At 43.4% G+C, this 18,438-nt stretch overlaps 1 long non-coding RNA gene across 3 annotated transcripts in view; it reads right to left on the bottom strand.

Annotated features, from left to right (window-relative positions):
- LOC109256530 (uncharacterized) overlaps window positions 1–18,438 on the bottom strand; it is a 128,832-nt gene that overhangs the window by 107,280 nt on the left and 3,114 nt on the right. For 2 of the 3 annotated variants that reach the window (XR_008419316.1, XR_002075695.2), the window contains exon 2: window positions 14,219–14,746. The exons of the other annotated variant lie outside the window; for it this stretch is intronic. This is a non-coding gene — a long non-coding RNA (uncharacterized LOC109256530). The remainder of the gene's footprint in view (window positions 1–14,218; window positions 14,747–18,438) is intronic. 3 annotated transcript variants of the gene reach the window in all.

Raw genomic sequence — 18,438 nt, 5'->3', positions numbered from 1 at the left:
GGTCTGTGCTGACAGCTCGGAGCCTGGAGCCTGCTTCGGATTATCTCCCTCTCTCTCTCTCTCTCAGAAATAAACACTGAAAAAAAAAAATTTTTTTTAATAAATAAATAAATAAATAAATAAGGATGGGGAAGGGTCTGGGGCGGGGGGGGGGGGGGGGCGGGGGGGTTGGGGAGGGACGGCGTGCATTACATGAGAAAGCCGCCAGACCAGACCTCTGTGAGAAGGTGACATTTGAACAAAGATTTGAAGGAGGTGAGGAATGAGTCTCACGGATATCTACAGGAAGAATCTTCCAGGGAGAGGGAACAACAAGCAGTCTGGAGCCAGAGGAGAGGGCAGGATTCGAGGTCAGAAATGTGAAATGAGGTGGGGTGGGATGCTGTGTAGGCCTTGCGGGTCTTATCAGGAGTCTGCTGTAAACTCCCGTACGCGCCTAATTTTTTTAACCAAGTGTGTGTGTTCCTTTCAAACAATATTTTTTTATATATTTATTTACTAATTTATTTTGAGAGACAGAGAGCAAGAGCAGGGGAGGGGCAGAGAGAGAGGGAGACAGAGAGAATCCCAAGCAGGCTTCTCCGCCCTGTCAGCACAGAGCCCCATGCGGGGCTCAACCTTTGAGGGTGGGATCATGACCTGAGCTGAGATCAAGAGTCGGACACTTAACCGACTAAGCTACCCAGGCGCCCCTCAAATAGTAATTTTAAACAAGTATAGAGAGCAAAACCAAATAGCTCCCAGATTCCAGTATTACTGGACTCTACACGCGTTATCGTAATCCGTGGCCATGCAGGCTCAGAACTCCAGGGAGCCTGCACGAGAGTACCGTCATTTTTGGGCGCAGGCTGCCCTCTGCTGTCGGCTTCTGGATTGGCACCTTCACAAGCGTCGCCTGAAGGAGCAAGGTCGCTGCCCCAGTGGGGAAAAAGATAACCAGTTGACAGAAGCCCCCTGTTTTCCTTGCCGGTAAGCCCGACTACGTCAGGAAGCCCTTAACAGAGGGGAGAGGAGACCCCTCCCCATCTTCACCCATTCATCGTCCGCCCATATATGCCACTTCTTAAAGGACTCAAAATTTACCCGCGCGCTCGCAAACCGTGTGGACACTGTTGGCCCATTCTGCAGGTGAGAGAATGGGTGCTGGGAGGCTGTGAACCGTGCCCTCCATCTCACTAGCCAGTGCATGGTTAAATCAGGACAAAAGTCGGGCCTCCCAGCTGCTCCAGACCTACTGAAGCCCAACAAAAGGGTAGGTGCCTTTTGCTCAAAGTCACAAATGTGAAGCAGCAAATCCAGGATAAACAGCTGTGAGTCGTCACCACCCCAACCAGGACTCCCCTCCTGCCCCTGCTCTGAGTCCCCATCTGATTCTTTCCCTGCCTCTACCTCCGCTCAGGAAGGATCCATGGATAGCTGAGGGATGGATGGCGGGCCCCCAAGGAGCCCTCGCAGTTTGGCAGAGGATGACACAGAGGCAACCTGGGGACAGATGAACATGAGCCATATTACTGGATGCCAGAGGGGACAGACGAGAGTGGGTGGGTGGGGTCACCGATGCCAAGGAACCTCGTGAGCACCCCTCCCGGGACACCGACACAAGGGGGAGAGAGAACATGAGGGAATTGACTAGGAGTGATGGGAACGGACTGAGAAAAGCTGGAATTAAAAGAACTTAGTTTAAACTGACTAAGATTACATTCCCAGCTTCCGCACAGCGGGACTCAGAATAGAAACCAAGCTGGGGTATAAAGATCAAAGGAGGCGATGTGTTTGCACACTGGAGGGTTGCAGCCCGAGAAAAGTGTACCCGCTAAAAAGAAGAGAAACAGTGCTGAAGTTCAGCTCAAAAGACCTGCCTTCTAGCCCTGCCCACACCCCCCCACACACATATGGAAGTGGTTTGAGACAAATCCCTCAACCTTGTGGTTTTGGCTTCTTTGACATTCACGATACCTCAAGGGGTTCAGCTGAGGACCCATGAAGCAGGGAAAGTGACCCTGCTTGGAAACACTGTCCACTTCGGCCAGCCACCAGAGGGACAAGTGCGACCCCTCTCAAGAAACGATCGGGGCGCCTGGGTGGCTCAGTCGGTTAAGCGGCGGACTCTTGGTTTCAGCTCAGGTCACGATCTCATGGTTCATGGGTTCGAGCCCCACATCCGGCTGTGCAGCTGGCGGTGTGGAACCTGCTTGGGATTCTCTCTCTCTCTGTTTGTCTCTCTCCTACTCATGCTGTCTCTCTCTCAAAAAGAAATAAACTTAAAAAATAATCATATGACCCCACTCTAAAGTAGGTGTTAACCAAAGAACTTTTTTGTTTGCTAATAGCCAACGATTCTCATCGTTCTATACCGGTCTCTGGCAAAGGGGAAGGCAGTACTGATAAATGGCAATGGTTTGCAAGATTGGGCACAAAAGCTAGGAGGGATCTAACTTATCTGACTGAGATAGGGAAAGACAATTCTCAAGGAAGGTGAAAGAAGGGGGGGAAGGGTGGCTGGAGCCTGATGCTCTGGAAGCTTCAGCCCAAGAGAAACAGGCTAGGAGACACCTTGAGGAAAGCATTTTATTTTGAGTTCATTTATTTATTTATTTAGAGACAGAGACAGCATGAGTGGGGGAGAGGCAGAGAAAGAGGAGAGACAAAGGATCCCAAGCAGGTTCCGCACTGCCAGTGCAGATCCCTGATTCGGGGCTCGAATCCACAGAGCTGCAAGATCATGACCTGAGCTGAAACCAAGAGACCAGACGCTTAACCGACTGAGCCACCTAGGCGCCCCACGGAAGGCATTTTTTGAAGCTGTGTGCCGTAGGAAGTGCCGTTGAAAACTCTCTGTTGCTTCCCTATGAGATCTTCAGTGAGATCTGCACTGCTTACTAATGCTTAGGGAAGTGTGATTTCTTTTTCAGGGATTGTAAAGAAACACCAAGTCCTGCTTTAACTGTATCACAAGGTGAAAACTGCAGTGATCCATGAGGAGAAGCCAGTATACAGACTATGGGGGCATCCTTGGCCTGAGGACATTCAAAACTACAGAGAATGGAACGTCTTTATTGCAAAAATCATTAAAATTTAATCCAATAAATATGCTAAAGGCCATTCTACAGATATACACAGAGCATTATATCACACATTGGCGCAAGTAACTGGCTCTACCTGAGACATTGAGGCACATTTCGCAAGGTAAAACGACAGTCAGACAGACGGAGACGTAAAGAGGAAATCATTCTGCTAGAGCTAATAGAATCTGCCTCAAAATAGTCATGTCCCTCTAGACTGCTGGGGATAACACAGGAAAAGAGGGCAGAATCTTAGGAAAATGTATTGGCTGAAATGAATGAACAGGCAATAAATTAGAGCACTAAAAAAGAAAATGCAGAGAAAAAATGAAATCATGAGTCGCATCATAACTGTGAGATTGGATTAACAAGAAGAAAGTATTAAACTAAACAAAGAAGTCAATGTTGATGATGACAAAGGTACAACCCACATGCAGATCGAACCATCATAAATGTTTACATACCAAATAACATGCCCTCAGATGCTTACAACAGGAACAGCAGAACTCATAAGGAGAATTAGACAAAAATGCAAAGGCAATAAGCATTCATCCCATTTTCTTGGCCCATGACAGATCAAGTAGATAAAATATAAGTAAGGATACAGAGTTCACAAAAAATGTAGCCAATGAATTTGAGCTTATAAATATAGGCATAAACATGAATATGGATATTCAGTCAAAAGCTGTTTACTGAACACCTACTATGCGCCCAACGTTGTTCTGGGGGCTCAGGCATAAGAGTTAATACAACGGAAATAAATCCCCATGCTTGGAGATTTACAGTCAGTGCAGAAAGATACGATCATTGAGTTAAGGTGATTCTGCTGGGTTTCTCCACTCTAAAGTTACTATTTTTCCTTTTGTAAATAATACATTTCTTTTGGGGAGGTACTCTGAGATGATGTGAAGTGTTCAGTTTCTCATCATACATTTGCTTCCTAGTTTTAGCATCCACTGGTGATTTCTGCCAGAAACAGTTAGGACTGTCGCGATTACCAAATGGCGATTATTTAAATTCTCTCAGTGTTTCTACACTTACTACTTGGAATTCAACTGTGAGCAAAAGGTTTCCCGCCTCTCCACTTATTTACTCATCCATGTATGTACTTAAATCTATATGGACACATAGATTCTTATGTAATTCCATAGATCATCATCCATCACTATTTATTTATTATTTACTTTGGCGTTCAAACTATCCCAGGTTTGGCCAGTGGGGGCCCCTTGACACGGGCTCCTGAGTCTTTTTGACATGTCCCCATCATTTGAGTTACTTCCTTGTACTTTCAGGGGTGCATGGGTGGCTCAGTCCGTCAAGCATCTGACTCTTGGTTTCAGCTCAGGTCATGATCTCACGGCTTTGTGAGTTCGAGCCCCGCATCAGGCTGTGCGCTGGCAGTGAGGAGCCTGCTTGGAATTCTCTCTCCCTCTCTCTTTCTATCTCCCCACCCCCCACTTGCGCTGTCTCTCTCTCTCTCTCTCTCTCAAAATAAACAAACTTAAAAAAAAAAAAAAAAGGTATTGTACTTTCCTTGCCCTTGCCCTTGCCCTGGAATCAGCCATTTCTTTCAGCCACTTTGACTCCTTTCATTGGAGAATGGTATTTACACGCCACGACATGGGTACTAGGCACGTTCATTGTTAGTTACTGGGGTGTCATTGCTTCCAGCCCACCTCAGAGATACATCGAGAGACAGAGAGACAGATGGACAGATACACAATATGTCTATTTCTGGAATTTATCTACCAATAGTTAAAACCATGAATTCACACTGCTGGATCCAGTTCCAATTCAACACCACCAGGTTTATTCTAGCCTTTCCTTTTTCCACATTCTCCCCTTTTCTAGCAGTGAGAAATTTCTCTCTCATTATCCACAACACATTTCTTTAGTAAGATACACATAAAATAGTTTCAGAATTGTTCATCTTTTAAAAACCAGACATTTTGAGGAGTTCTGTTTCTGAGACATAAAAAGACTATGGATTGGTCTTTTTGATTTAAGAAAGAGAGGAAAAAAAGGAGAGAAAACGAGAGCCTGAAGAAGGGTCCCACAGGCATAAAAACAGATCTTTCCAGCAAACTGGCAAGAAACCCCAAGTTCACAGAAGAGAACTCTCATTCTTGTTCAAGCAGGAAGAGAACTTGACATTTGAATGCTGGTTTAGGGGAACATAAAATTCTCAGTTCAAAATCATTTTGCCTCACAAATTTGAAAGTGCTGATTGTATTGTCTTCCAGGGAGTTCTGGATTTATCCTTCTTACTTCCTAACTTTTCTCTCTTTCTTTCCTTTTTGTTGTCTTTTTATGCTGCATGCTGGGACAAACCATCACAGATTATATTTGCAATGGTGTCTTTTCAATGACTTAATGCATCTTGAATTTTTTATAGCAGTGTGCTCTTTTTAAGATTTTTTAAAAATTTTTTTAAAAAAATTTTTAACATTTATTCATTTTTGAGAGACAGAGAGAGACATAGCATGAGCGGGGAACGGGTAGAGAGAGAGGGAGACACAGAATCTGAAGCAGGCTCCAGGCTCTGAGCTGTCAACACAGAGCCTGACGTGGGGCTCGAACTCACAAACTGCGAGATCATGACCTGAGCCGAAGTTGGACGCTCAACCGACTGAGCCACCCAGGGGCCCCTAATTTTTTAATGTTTATTTACATTTGAGAGATAGAGACAGAGTGTGAACGGCGGAAGGGCAGAGAAAGAGGGAGACAGAATCTGAGGCAGGCTCCAGGCTCTGAGCTGTCAGCACAGAGCCCTACTGGGCGGGGTGGGGGGGGCTCAAACCCACAAACCGTGAGATCCTGACCTGAGCCGAAGTCAGACGCTCAACCGACTGAGCCACTCAGGTGCCCCTGCAAAACATTTTCTGAATGTGATTTGTCTAACGACTATTAAAACATGAGCTTTGCTTATTTAAAGGCTTTCTTTTCCATATTTCTTATTTTCCCATTTCCTTGTGTGCTGGTTTTTCAGTTCACTCAAATCGTTATCAACCTTTTAGTAATGTTATTTCCCAAATAGCTGGTGATTCCTGAAGGTGTGCTTATCTTTCAGTTGACAAAAAAGAATAACTTAGAAGCACTAAGAAATTCCGAGAAATAAAAAAACGTAAAACCAGTTCCCACAGAGGGAAAAAATAATTACAACATCAGACTTGTTAAGCACTGAATATCAGAAGGTGGAAAAGAAATGTCCATGAAGTTATGAGGGAAAATTATGTGGAATCTAGACTTCAAGCTCTAGTCTAACCTCTGAAGAAAACCAGTGCCATGAAAGAAAAGCACAATCTTCATGTAAGAGGGGAAAAACCCTAAAAAAAAATAGTTGAAGAAGCAAAAGTCAAAATTATATACTTGATAATTTCAGAAATATTCAGTAAGAAATCACATCCATTAAAAAAATCATGTTAATGGGGCGCCTGGGTGGCTCAGTCGGTTAAGCATCCGACTTCGGCTCAGGTCATGATCTCACGGCTCGTGAGTTCGAGCCCCGCGTCGGGCTCTGTGCTGACAGCTCAGAGCCTGGAGCCTGTTTCAGATTCTGTGTCTCCCTCTCTCTCTCTGACCCTCCCCCGTTCATCCTCTGTCTCTCTCTGTCTCAAAAGTAAATAAACATTAAAAAAAATTAAAAAAAAAAAAAAATCATGTTAATAAAAAATAAGTAATTTAATGACTTAGAAATTTTAAAAACTGGGGTACCTGGCTATCTCAATCAGAAGAGCATGCAACTCTCGATCCCAGGGTTGTGAGTTTGAGCCCCACGTTGGGTGTAGGCATTACTTAAAAATAAGTAAATAAATAATCTTTTCTTAAAAAACAAAGAAATTTTAAAAACCATATTTGCTATTGTTTAAGACATTCAGCATCAGGACAGCATAGCATCATGGAGTGAAGTCTGAATTTATGATCTCAGAGATCGAGCTGAGAGACTTCCGGAATGGATCACAAAAGGGTCTGAGGTAAACACAGTTCAGAGCCATAGAGAATAAATACAGACCTTCCACCACTGGTCTATCAGTAGCTCAAGAAGAAAGGAACATAGAGAACAGAGGGGGTAAAATAAGAAAAGAGATAATGTGAGCAAATGTTCCCCCAGGTGAAAAAATATACATCTATGAATAGCCGAACTATGCATAAAATGTAATAAAGTTATCTTTCCAGACATTTAAGAATTCAGAAAATTGACCTCTCAAGTCTTCATTCCTAAAAAACAAAAACAGGCTCCAAGATAGAATGGAACTAACCTAAGAGTACAAGAACGGGAGACACCCCCCCCCCCACCGGCCACTTGGGTAGCACATCGTTTATATCTGAGCTGGGGGTCCGAGGGTAGATGTCTTTAAACAGAGAGAAGGTGGAGTTAGAAATCTCAGTTAGAAATATGATCAGGGTCGCCGGGGTGGGTCAGTCGGTTGAGCATCCGACTCTCAATTTCAGCTCAGGTCAAGATCCCAGGGTTGTGGAATCGAGCCCCACTTTGGGCTCCGCACTGAGTGTGGAGCCTGCTTGGAATTCTCTCTTTCTCTCTCCCTCTGTTCCTCCCCCATTCATACTCTCTGTCTCTAAAAACAATTAAAAATTAAAATAAATTTTAAAAGTTAAAAGAAAGATATACTGGCAATCTTAGGGAAATCACAAGGACGTGCTTCTTGGTTTGGGGGGCAGAGGGGTGCTGGGGGAGGAAATTAGAAATTCTAAGACCAAAAAAAAAAAAAGCCATATAAGAAAGTTAGGATCAAATATGAAGCCAACTACAACAGGAAGTGATTCTGCACAATTGATTCATGGATTCTAAGAACAGACTTTTCTACAAGTCCTATCATATCACTTGGCTCTGCAGTGAAAAACATTTGTATCATCATAACACTGTTAAGTGGTGTTTATTCATTTTCAATTTCTGTGCTAAACCTATTAGCAAAATGTAAATGTTATCAACCTTGCGACGTACAGAAGGTTGGGGGGGCAGATGGAAGTCAAAAATTGTAAGAATACTAATATCCACAGTTTTGATAGTACCAAGAGATACTGTCTAAAGATAACAGAACAAGAAATTAAATGTTAAAGATCATATTGACTTTATAGGAATGATCGCTAGAAGAACTACAAATAAAAAAGACAGCTAGCTAAATCTGGTGGTGGGATTTTAAAAAAGATCACTTCTTACCTTTCAAAGTTGAGCACCAGTAAATACTGCCTATGTAAGATAAATTAAAAAAGTAAAAGTATAAAAATATTATTTAAGTTAAGGAAGCAACAACCAGAATACTTAAAAAGGGAAGTGGTTAAAAAATAGATTATTTGCGGGGAGTAGCATGAGAGGCCGAAGATTGGAATTGAAAGACTTCCGTTTTTCATGGTATGCCTTTCCATATAGCTCTGCTTTTTGCTTTTTTCTTTTTCTTTTTTCGTATTTGTGCTCTAATTTTGTAATGATTTTTAATGTGTTAAAATATTAGAGCAACCACTGAAAAATAGAATAAGATCTATAATTTCCAAAACCCAATATGGAAAAAATGAGTCAAAGAAACTCAATCAATGCAACACTATGCAGGAGAATGGGGATCAGGGGTGGGGGGCAAAGAACAAGGAATTACAATAAACAGAAAATATAAAATATCATGGGAGGAAAAGGAAGCAAAACTCTTAAAAAGGCAAATTGATCAAAGGCTAAAATCGACTGCGTTAAAGAAGAGAAATATATTAATGTAAGAAATACATCTACAAAGGGTTGGGATATATTATGTATGTCATGTTAATAGTAATCAAATTGAGTTGGGAATTCAGGAAGGCCCTCGGGAAAAGAGGGAACAGAAGGTTGTATATTCTTGGGGCTACAGGAGTGAGGTGAGCCAAAATCATAGCTGAGTCGAGCAGTGACTGAATGGGCCAGCCCACATCTGACCATTCCGAGAGAGAGTGTCGCGGGCTGAATAGTGGGTCCTCCCAAACCAAATGTTCAAGTTCTAACCCCTAGGACCTCAGAATGTGGCTGTATTTGGAGATGGAGTCTTTAAAGGGGTGAAGAAGTTAAAATGAGGTCATTAACCCAATGCTGACTGGTGTGTCCTTCTAAGAAAAGGGAAGACAGACCGTGTGAAGACACAGGGAGAAGATGGCCCTCCACAAGACAAGGAGACGGGCCCCAGAAGAAACCAACTCTGCCAGCACCTTGAAGTTTCTGTGGTTTAAGCCCCCCAACCTATGGTAGTTTGTTAGGACAGCCCGAGCAAACTGGCACAGAGGGTCTCCTCTTCTTGATAATGATAGTACAATTAGAGACGTCACATGCACATGAAGTGGACAGAATAAACAGGGGTTGTAGGCAGAATTGCACACGGGTCTAGCAGGTTCCACTTTGGCAGGAGGTCTGGGGCATAGTTTGGAAGGTTTTTCGGCCGTTAGCAAAGGATAGGAGTGGCAAATGGACTCGGGGTGTACATTTAAGGGACTGGACGCTCGGGAAATTCTTGACCGTCGCAGCCCTATTTACCTACACTGACACGGGCATGCCTTAGGCAGAGAATGTTGGGAAAGCCAGGTTGCCTAATTCTGCCACCTGAAAGCCACTGATCAGTGGCAGGCGACACGAGCACACGTAAAACTCAGGGCTCCGTCTCCTGATGGGTTTGTGAATTGGCTTCCTAGCACTCTGACAGTTCTCTTGTTTGCTTTTCTTATCCCTTGCTTTTACCGAGAAAATCTGGGCCTGACTTAAAAATTAGGACAATAGAAGGGAGTCAACAAACTACATCAGTAATCTCCAATTAAAAGACAAAGACTCAAAGTAGGGATAGGCTAATCAATGGAACAGAATAGAGTCCAATAGAATCCGGGAAGACTTACATGTATTCAATCCACTCATTTCAACAAAGGTGCCAAGTCAATGCAAAAGAGAGGGCAGAAGTTTTTTAAAACAAATGATGCTGGAAGAACTGAATATCCATATAGGAAAAAAGTACAAAAGAACCTCCACCTCTACCTCACTGCATACACAAAAAATGTGCTTGAAATGGACCATGCACTGAAATGCAAAAGACACAAAGCCCTACTTTTTTAATGGATGAAATACTTGAACAGAAACTTCAAGGGCCATTACGCACATGAAAAGGTGCTCCCTGTCATTAGGGAAATCTAAAAGACAGAGACTCTTTGTTTTTAAGTCCTGTTACCCAGCCCTGGGCCATACGCTCCTAAAACAAAAATACATGCCTCCTTTAAAAATCTGTGGGAAATAAAAGAGATGTAAAGCAGGCGGTCTCCTTCATCATTAAGAATGCTAATTGGCACAGTTTTATGGAGAGCAATTAGGCAAAATTTAACATCATTTTACATACAATGACCTGTGACAGAGCGCTTTCAATTGTAGGTATAACCTAAAGAAAACTTACTACCCCCCCACCCCACACCCCCCCCACCTCTCCCCCTCCCACCTCCTGCCCCCCATGCACAAAGACGCATGTGCAAAAGTGTCTACAGAAGATTTATTTGGATGAGTGAAAATGTGGAAACTCTCTAAAATGCCCACGAGTATGGGGGCGCGGTTAAGTAACTTATGGTGCACCCAACTCTTCATATGATAGATGGAATCATTAAAATAACAAAGTAGACTTGTATCTACAGACATGGAGAGATCGTCCAAATAGACAGACCTATTTCTAAGTAAAAAAGGAACTCACCAAACAATGCAAATGGCTATTTACATCATATTTTTTATGTTTGTTTATTTTTGAGAGACAGAGAGAGAGAGAGAGAGAGAGAGAGAGAGAGAGAGAGAAACAGAGCATGAGCAGAGGAGGGGCAGAGAGAGACAGAGACACAGAATCCAAACCAGGCTCCAGGCTCTGAGCGGTCAGCACAGACCCCGACGTGGGGCTCAGCCTCATGACCTGAGCTGAAACCAGGGGTCGGGCGCTTCACTGACTGAGCCACCCGGGCACCCCCCACAGTTCGTATTTTAACAATCAGCCCAGTAATGCCAGCGTCTGCTTGTGCCAGACAGAGGTCTGAGTAGTTTTGTTGTTGTGGTTGTTGTTACTGCGTGTTTTCTAAAGGTTATTCTAAGACGGTCTGCCTGTCAGGCAACTGCTTCACTCCAACTATCTCAACCCGAAGACTGCTTCGTCGGTGTTGGGAGGAAAAGAAAGAGGCTGGCAAGCAGCCTGTGACCCACACCAGGCTGCCCCCACCAGCTGTTGTGGGCACGGCAGCCCCCCACGCCCAGCTCCGAGGGGGTTTGTCACGTTGCTGATTTCCGCCATGTTTCCCTCCCGAAGTGGCAGCTCCAGTTGCTTCCCCGGTAATTTCCAAGATGCTAATTGCCACCTGCTGATTTCCTGTAAACACTGTACTTTACACATGTGATTAATCAGAAAGCTGTGGGCTGTTCTGAAGAAGCGTGTGTGCCTGTGTGTGTGTGCACGCACGCACGTTTCATTACTGTGGTGAATTTAAATCACAGGCAATGTTTGCTCACAAAGCCGCATTGGCGGAACGGCAGGGAAAACAAAATTACAAAATACCATAAACTGCAAGTTCACAGACCGTATAAACAACAATTCGAGTCAGCCCGACAACTCACTGAGTCAACTCTGGAACGGAGCAAGCAGCGACAGGGCATCTCCAAAGGAGACTTTGAATCACAGGTGTTTGTGCTCCTCGGAGAAACCAAAACCGAAAACATTTTCCAAGGTTTTTGGTAAAGAACATCCTCGTAAGTTAGTTTCAAGATCAGCCTCGTACCAGTTCCTAGGTCTTCCACCGACTACCCACAAGATCTGTACAAATTACCTGAACCTCCAAACTGCCATTTCCTCATCTGTCAAATGGAGATAATGGCTAAGTCACCCGAGAGAGCGCGTAAATTACTTATTTTGCATATTAGTCAGAATCGTTTGGGGTGTTAGCGACAGAAATTTAATTCCGAGTGGCTTAAGCAAAGCAAGAAATGTATTGGCTAAAAAAAATTAAGACTAGGGGCTCTGAATTCAGGTGCTAGTGGGTCTGGACGCTCAAATAATGACTTCGGAACTCTATGACACCCTCCCCTCTTCTTTCCTCTGTGCAGACCTCTTTGTCGAGCAGACTCTATTTATGGCAAGCTGGTAGACCAATCAAGAGCTCCACACGCAGATCTTCTCTTCCCAGCGACTGCAGAGAACTGGCATGGATAGCATCTGACTTGAAAAACGGCCCGCTAGTCCATTCCCAGATCACAGTTTGGGCGCGGTCAAGTGCGGACTCACATAGACCCTGCTCAAACTGCAAAGATATGCACAGCACCAGCCACATATATGAAGACACAGCTGGACATCTCATCTCAAAACCCAAACAAGACAGTCTGAAGGACAGCCAGCCCCACTTGACAGTGCTTGTAAGAGGAAACACTGGGGTTCTGATGTCAGGATCTGAGTTCCAGGATTGGTACTCAATCTTCCATATAAGCAGATGTACTGAGAAATGAGAGAGAGAGAGAGAAGTTTGCTCAACTCAGAGAGAGCAGTTGGTCAGCCCTTCCTACACATGCTCACATCTGTTGACTCCATTTCAGGACTTGGCCAACAGGGAAAAGTGGGCGGTTCATAGACCCAAACCCAGAGACATCTGGCCGAGGTAACCATTCGCCATTTTCTGTTTCCAAGCCTCTCTGCAGGCTTACGGCATTTCCTACCAGAAATTCTTAATATCCCCACCAGTACTGCTGGTCTTGAAAGTATAGGGCCCATCAGTCTTCCTAATCACTTAGCGTTTTTATCCTGCTCTATCCACTACTGGGGCAAGATGGGATCCTCTGCCCCTTCATTTCCACTGGCCCTCCTCCTCAATTTCTCCCCTGCTCTGAAGAGAGTCCTTTAGTGTGATAATACATCCGTTACCCTAGCAGAGTTGATCAATATTAGCCATAAGGGTTTGATGTTTTTAGGTACTTTGCTCTGAAACCTGTGAGAATTCAGGGCAAATGGGTCTTATCAGGACAGATGAGAGAATCAAGTGCACAAGAAGGCTGGTGGCTCTTGTTGGAAAAGGATGGGGGGATGGAGATCAAGATCAAGGGGGCTTGCTGATGTCCAGAAAGGAAATGTTGGTAGCAGCTTCTGGACTGTAAATCTCTTCCTGACTGGCTATGAGGAGCATCAAAGTCCTTTCTATAACGAACAGAGCTTAGTTGCCTTTCCAGTCCCTGTGGGTTAAAGGAACAGAGTTCGAGGCAGCACAGAGTGATGGGGAAGAGCACAGACTCTGGATTCAGATCACCTGGATTTGAACCTAGGATCCTACACTCTGTAGGTAGGACACCTTGGGCATGTTACTTAACTTCTCTGAGCCTCAGTTTCCTTATTGGTAAATAAGGATAAAATAATGGCATCTACCTCCCAGGATTGGCCTGAGAAGGCAATTAGTTAATATCCATAAACTATTTAAAACTGAACCTGGCTCATAATAAACACTGCATATATATTGGCTTTATACAAACAGCAAGCTGGACTCCCTTCCTTCAGGGAATCCCTTTGTTTACATGTACATGGTTGATTGGGTGACTACCCCAGGACAAGCGTTGTTGAGTCTCTCTACAGATTCACAGATGCAAAGTGGGGGTACCCAAGAGGGGTGCAGCTTGCACCCAAGGAGCTTTGATTTGTTCACAAATTGCTACTTGCTGTCGCTGCACCTGATTCCGATGCAAAGGGTTTTTTCTTCTGTTTGGCAGTGTTGGAATGAGCCTGCATTGGCTTACTCTGAAAATAAGGAAAGGTCTGCAGTGTCCTTTTCTTGCCCTAGGCTGAAAAGACTTGGCACAGTCACTTAAAGGGTGAGCTGGGTTGATCACAGGAGGGCTTAAGCGGACATCAGCCTTTGCTAACAACTGGGAAGCAGCATCACAAGCAGGCACTGGGGTCAATAACAGGTGTTCCCAGAACTCCAAAGGCAAAGGCAAGTTAGAACCCAGATATGAGAGATGAGGGTAGAGATTGCACTATAGGCTGGCTCAAGCATGGTCTGCCTAAAGCGTGGCTGCAGCTATGGTGCCCACGGTCATCTTGTCCAGGTCACCCTCACATTCTGGCATTCCCAACCTCCCTCTCTTTCACCAGTTACCCACTCAAGTCGCTCTGGGCCACTATGTACACTCTATTCCCACTCACCTCTAGAATTCCTTTTCCTTATCAAGTCAATTCCTGCTCACTTCTCAAGCATAAATGAATTTCAGTCTCCTCCTTGAGGTTTGCTTTGACCCCTTCCAAAGTCTCTGAGCTGATACTCATTTCCTGATACCATCATGTGGAATTATCTATTGCCTTATGACATCTCTTATACTGGGGCCTGTAGAACAACAAACATCCATTAGTTTTGCCTGGATAGCATCCTTCATTCCTTCTGCTGGTAGTAACACTTACCCAATTTTTCTTTGGAGGAAAAAAAGCCCTTCCAAATTCTTGGTCCATGTGGCTCAAAAGGCTCAGCTCCGGGAGTGCACATGTGACTAGGCCTGATGCATCGAGTATTCCATCCCCTGGTCACAATGATTGGTTCAGGGCTGGGCACATGACCCAAATCAATGCTATGAGTTTCAGCTCCAGGATTTTTGCTGAAACTACTGAGAAAGGGGGAGGGAGGAATCTCTCTTTCAAAAGACCAGCAACCACCATAGGATGGAGACAAACTTCCTAAAACTTAGGCCAATTCAGAAAAAAGAAGAGCCAAAAAAAAAAAAAAGAGAGAGAGAGAGAGAGAGAGAATCAGACGCCTAAGGACACGATCTGGATCGTGTGACACGATAGGATACAGCTATACCTAAACCTCAACATCACCTGGACATTTCAATTACGTGAGACAATAAATTCCTTTCATTCATTCATTCAACAAATATTTACAGAAGGCCTATTATGTACCTGGCACTGCTCTAAACACTAGAATACAAGGGATACACTTTTTTTTTTTACTTAATACAATGTAAGCTAGATTTCTAGCCCTGGTCAATGAAGTCTTCATGTTGCTTAATTCATGAATTGTTATTTAGCATCCTTCATGTGAATGCCTCTTTTTCCCAAGTACACTCATTGAGAATGGAGACCACACATTATATTTCTCTATATCACCAACTGTGATATGTGCGCAGTAAATAATTAACAAATTATTTGTTAAGTCAATAAAGGCTACATTTATTGGGAACTACCACTCGTGGTATTGATTCAAAGAGCATAGCTCAGAAGAAATGTCTAAGGAGCTTTGCCAGTGAGCTCTGATTAGACCCTGGCAGCCAAAAGATGTATGTGCTTCATGAGCACAAACATGGCATGATGATGGAATCAATATTAATCCACAACAAAAGGAATATATCAGAGGACTGACATGATGTCAGACCGTATGCCAGTGCCTATTTCTGCTCCTAGTCCAAATTCTTGGAAATGACCCAAGAAAAGATGTTGTTAAATAATAAATATTCAATATTGATGAAAATCAAGAAAAGGTACACAATGGATCTTCTGAACAGAAGGAGAAGAGCTTACTCCTACATGTGCAGGAGGGGATCGGCTATGAAGGGGAGTGGTTCTGGGGAAAGTCCAAACTCAGAAGAGCAAGCAGTGGGTAGTGAATGGTAGAGTAAATGGAGAACTGAGTTCAGAGCAACTGGATGGTCAACTCAGCTACTGACACTCTTATGCCATGCGGGAGTAGGCAGCAAGCACCTTTTTCTGCAGAATAAAGCAGTGGCTATGGACGCAAAGAAGGAAGGCACAGGATCCTGCCACGGCATCTTCCAACTCCTAGGAGAGACAGGAAACATTCTAACCAGAGGAAAAGCTACCAGCTCACTCTTTCTGGTGGCATACCCACTGCCTTCTAGCAGCTGAATATAACCAAAATCATCATCAAGAGATAGATATGGAATATCTCAAGCACAAGAAATGGGAGGAGCAAGAATCCCCAAATATACTGCAAAATCTAATCCAATGGCCCTTTCTCTCTCCTTCTCTCATTTAATCTCTCAACAATAAAAACAATAAAACAAAAAAAACCCAATAAAACAATAACATCTCTCAATAAAAATGGCCACTCCTTTCTTCCTGCAACACATGCTTTCCTTGGCCATCATGACACCACACTGTGGTGGTCTTCCTTTTATTTCTTGTCATTTTTAATTAGTCTTCTATGTGTTTTCTAGGGCTGCCATCACAAAACACCACAAACCGAGTGGCTTAACAGAACCTTCTCATTTCAGAGCTCTGGAGGCCAGAAGCCTGAAATCAAGCTGCCAGCAGGGCTGTGCTCCCTCTGAAGGGTCTAGAGAAGGCTCTCTCCTAGCTTCTTTGGCTTGTGGTAGTGAAGTACAGTCTTCACATGGACTTTCCTCTTTTTATAAGGACACCAGTCATATTGAATTAGGTATCCTATTCCAGCATAGCCTCATCTTAACTTATCTGCAATGACCATAATTCCAAATAAGGTCACATTTTGAGGTACTGAGGGTTAAGATTTCAATATATGAATTGGGGGGCACAGAATTCAATTTACAATTCCCCTCCTTTGCTATCTACTTAACAATGAGTACGGACTTTCCTTCTCTTCCCTTTACATTTGTGTTCTCTCCCTATATGTTTTCATCAAATCTGACGGCTTTAAGTAAATGCTGATGACTTCCAGATTTCTATCTCCACCTCTGACCTCTGCCTTGAGGCATACCCACTGTCCATTTGAACCTTACATATCTAATAAAGATCTCAAAATTACGGCATCCAAAACAGTATTAATAATATTCACCATTACTCCAACAAACTGGACTCCATGAGGTCTCCCCACGTCAAAAACTATAGTACCATCAAAGTTGCTGAAATAAAAAACTGAGGATCCCTCCCTTTCTCTTATGCTCCACAACCAAGCAAGACAAGTCCTAACAGCTCTGTATGCAAAATATATAGAACACATCCATTTCTCTCCACCTCTATTGTCACACCAAAGCCCAAGCCATTACCAATCTTTTGCCAGAACTAAATCTGTAGGCCCGTATCTTACCATTCTTTACTTTACCTGCCTCCGGTCCACTCTTCAACATCAGTGTGATTTTGAGAAAGTATACATCTGATCACGATACTCAGTAGCTTTAAATCCTTAAATGCCAACTTTTAGAATCAAGGACATACTGCTTACTATGGCCCACAGTGCTCTTTCAACATGGTCTTGCCCCTGCCTGCCTTCATCTTTACTCTGGACCCATCTCTCCTCTTGCTCTTTATGCTCCAGACATGCTGTCTCCTTGGTTTGTAGAACACCTCACACAATTTCTCACCTCAGGGCCTTTCTATACACTCGCTAGTCCCCTTTTCAGGAAAGCTCTTCCATAGATTCTGCACCTATGTGCTTCCTTCTCATCCTTGACACTCCAGCTCAAATATCAATCCTCAGAGAATCTTTTCCCTGATCAGACTTTCTAAAGTAACCCTTGCCCCAGTTACTGTCTGTTCTATCACCCTATTTATCTTCCTTCTAGTATTTACAATAACCGGAAATTATCCTGTTTATTTATATAGGTACTTGTATATTCTTTGTCTCCTTCTCCAAGCTCCGCTAGAATGTAAGGAACCAAGTGTGTCCTTCGCCACTATGTCTTCAGTGTTCAATACTTTACCTGAAACAGAATTAACTTCTATATATGTGTTTAATGGATGGGGAGATGAATAGAAAAATAGGCCTTAGAAACCCTCTTACTCAAATCCCTGTATGCTGAGTATTCTCTTAGCACACTATTTCCAGGAGTCTAAATGAGAGAGAATTCTTTTTCCTAGAGACAGAGAGATGCCCTCACTTTCTTGCAACAATGGGCACACTTTACATTGCCTTCATCGTAAAGTCCAAATTCCTTCCAACCTGTCTGTACAACTTTATCTTCCACCACTTCCTTCCCCTATAGTAAGTTCATGGTACACTTAGCTTCATACCATTACATGAAAATACCACTCATGTTTATGTTACCTCTCTTTGGAATGCCTTTCTTTCTCCTCCTGCCAAACATCCTTCCAGATTCCCTCTATGAAGCTTTTCCTGGTAGCCAGAGAGGCTATTAGCCTGTAGTGTCACAGGCCTTTATACATACCCCTACCATATTTATTCTAACAAGTGACAATCCTAGGACTAATTTTCCCCATTTTACTCTTAATACTTTGAGTAAAAGGATTATGCCTTATACTTATCCCACTAGTGCCTAGCATGGTGCCTCATAGAGATATATACAGAAAAAAAAATTGTTGACTACTACTATATATGAATATATAGTTAAGAATTTTTCATTATGGTATTTCTCAGTGGAGTGAAAGGCACTGGAACATTTTAACAGTTGTTATTCTGTCAGCTATCTGCCCATCATTAA

Source organism: Panthera pardus, unplaced genomic scaffold (genome assembly GCF_024362965.1).
Source record: "Panthera pardus isolate Hobbes unplaced genomic scaffold, ASM2436296v1 HiC_scaffold_5, whole genome shotgun sequence".
NCBI classification, from domain to species: Eukaryota; Metazoa; Chordata; class Mammalia; order Carnivora; family Felidae; genus Panthera; species Panthera pardus.
The sequence above is the reverse complement of the archived record's forward strand: the minus strand, read 5'-3'. Positions and strand labels throughout refer to the sequence as shown.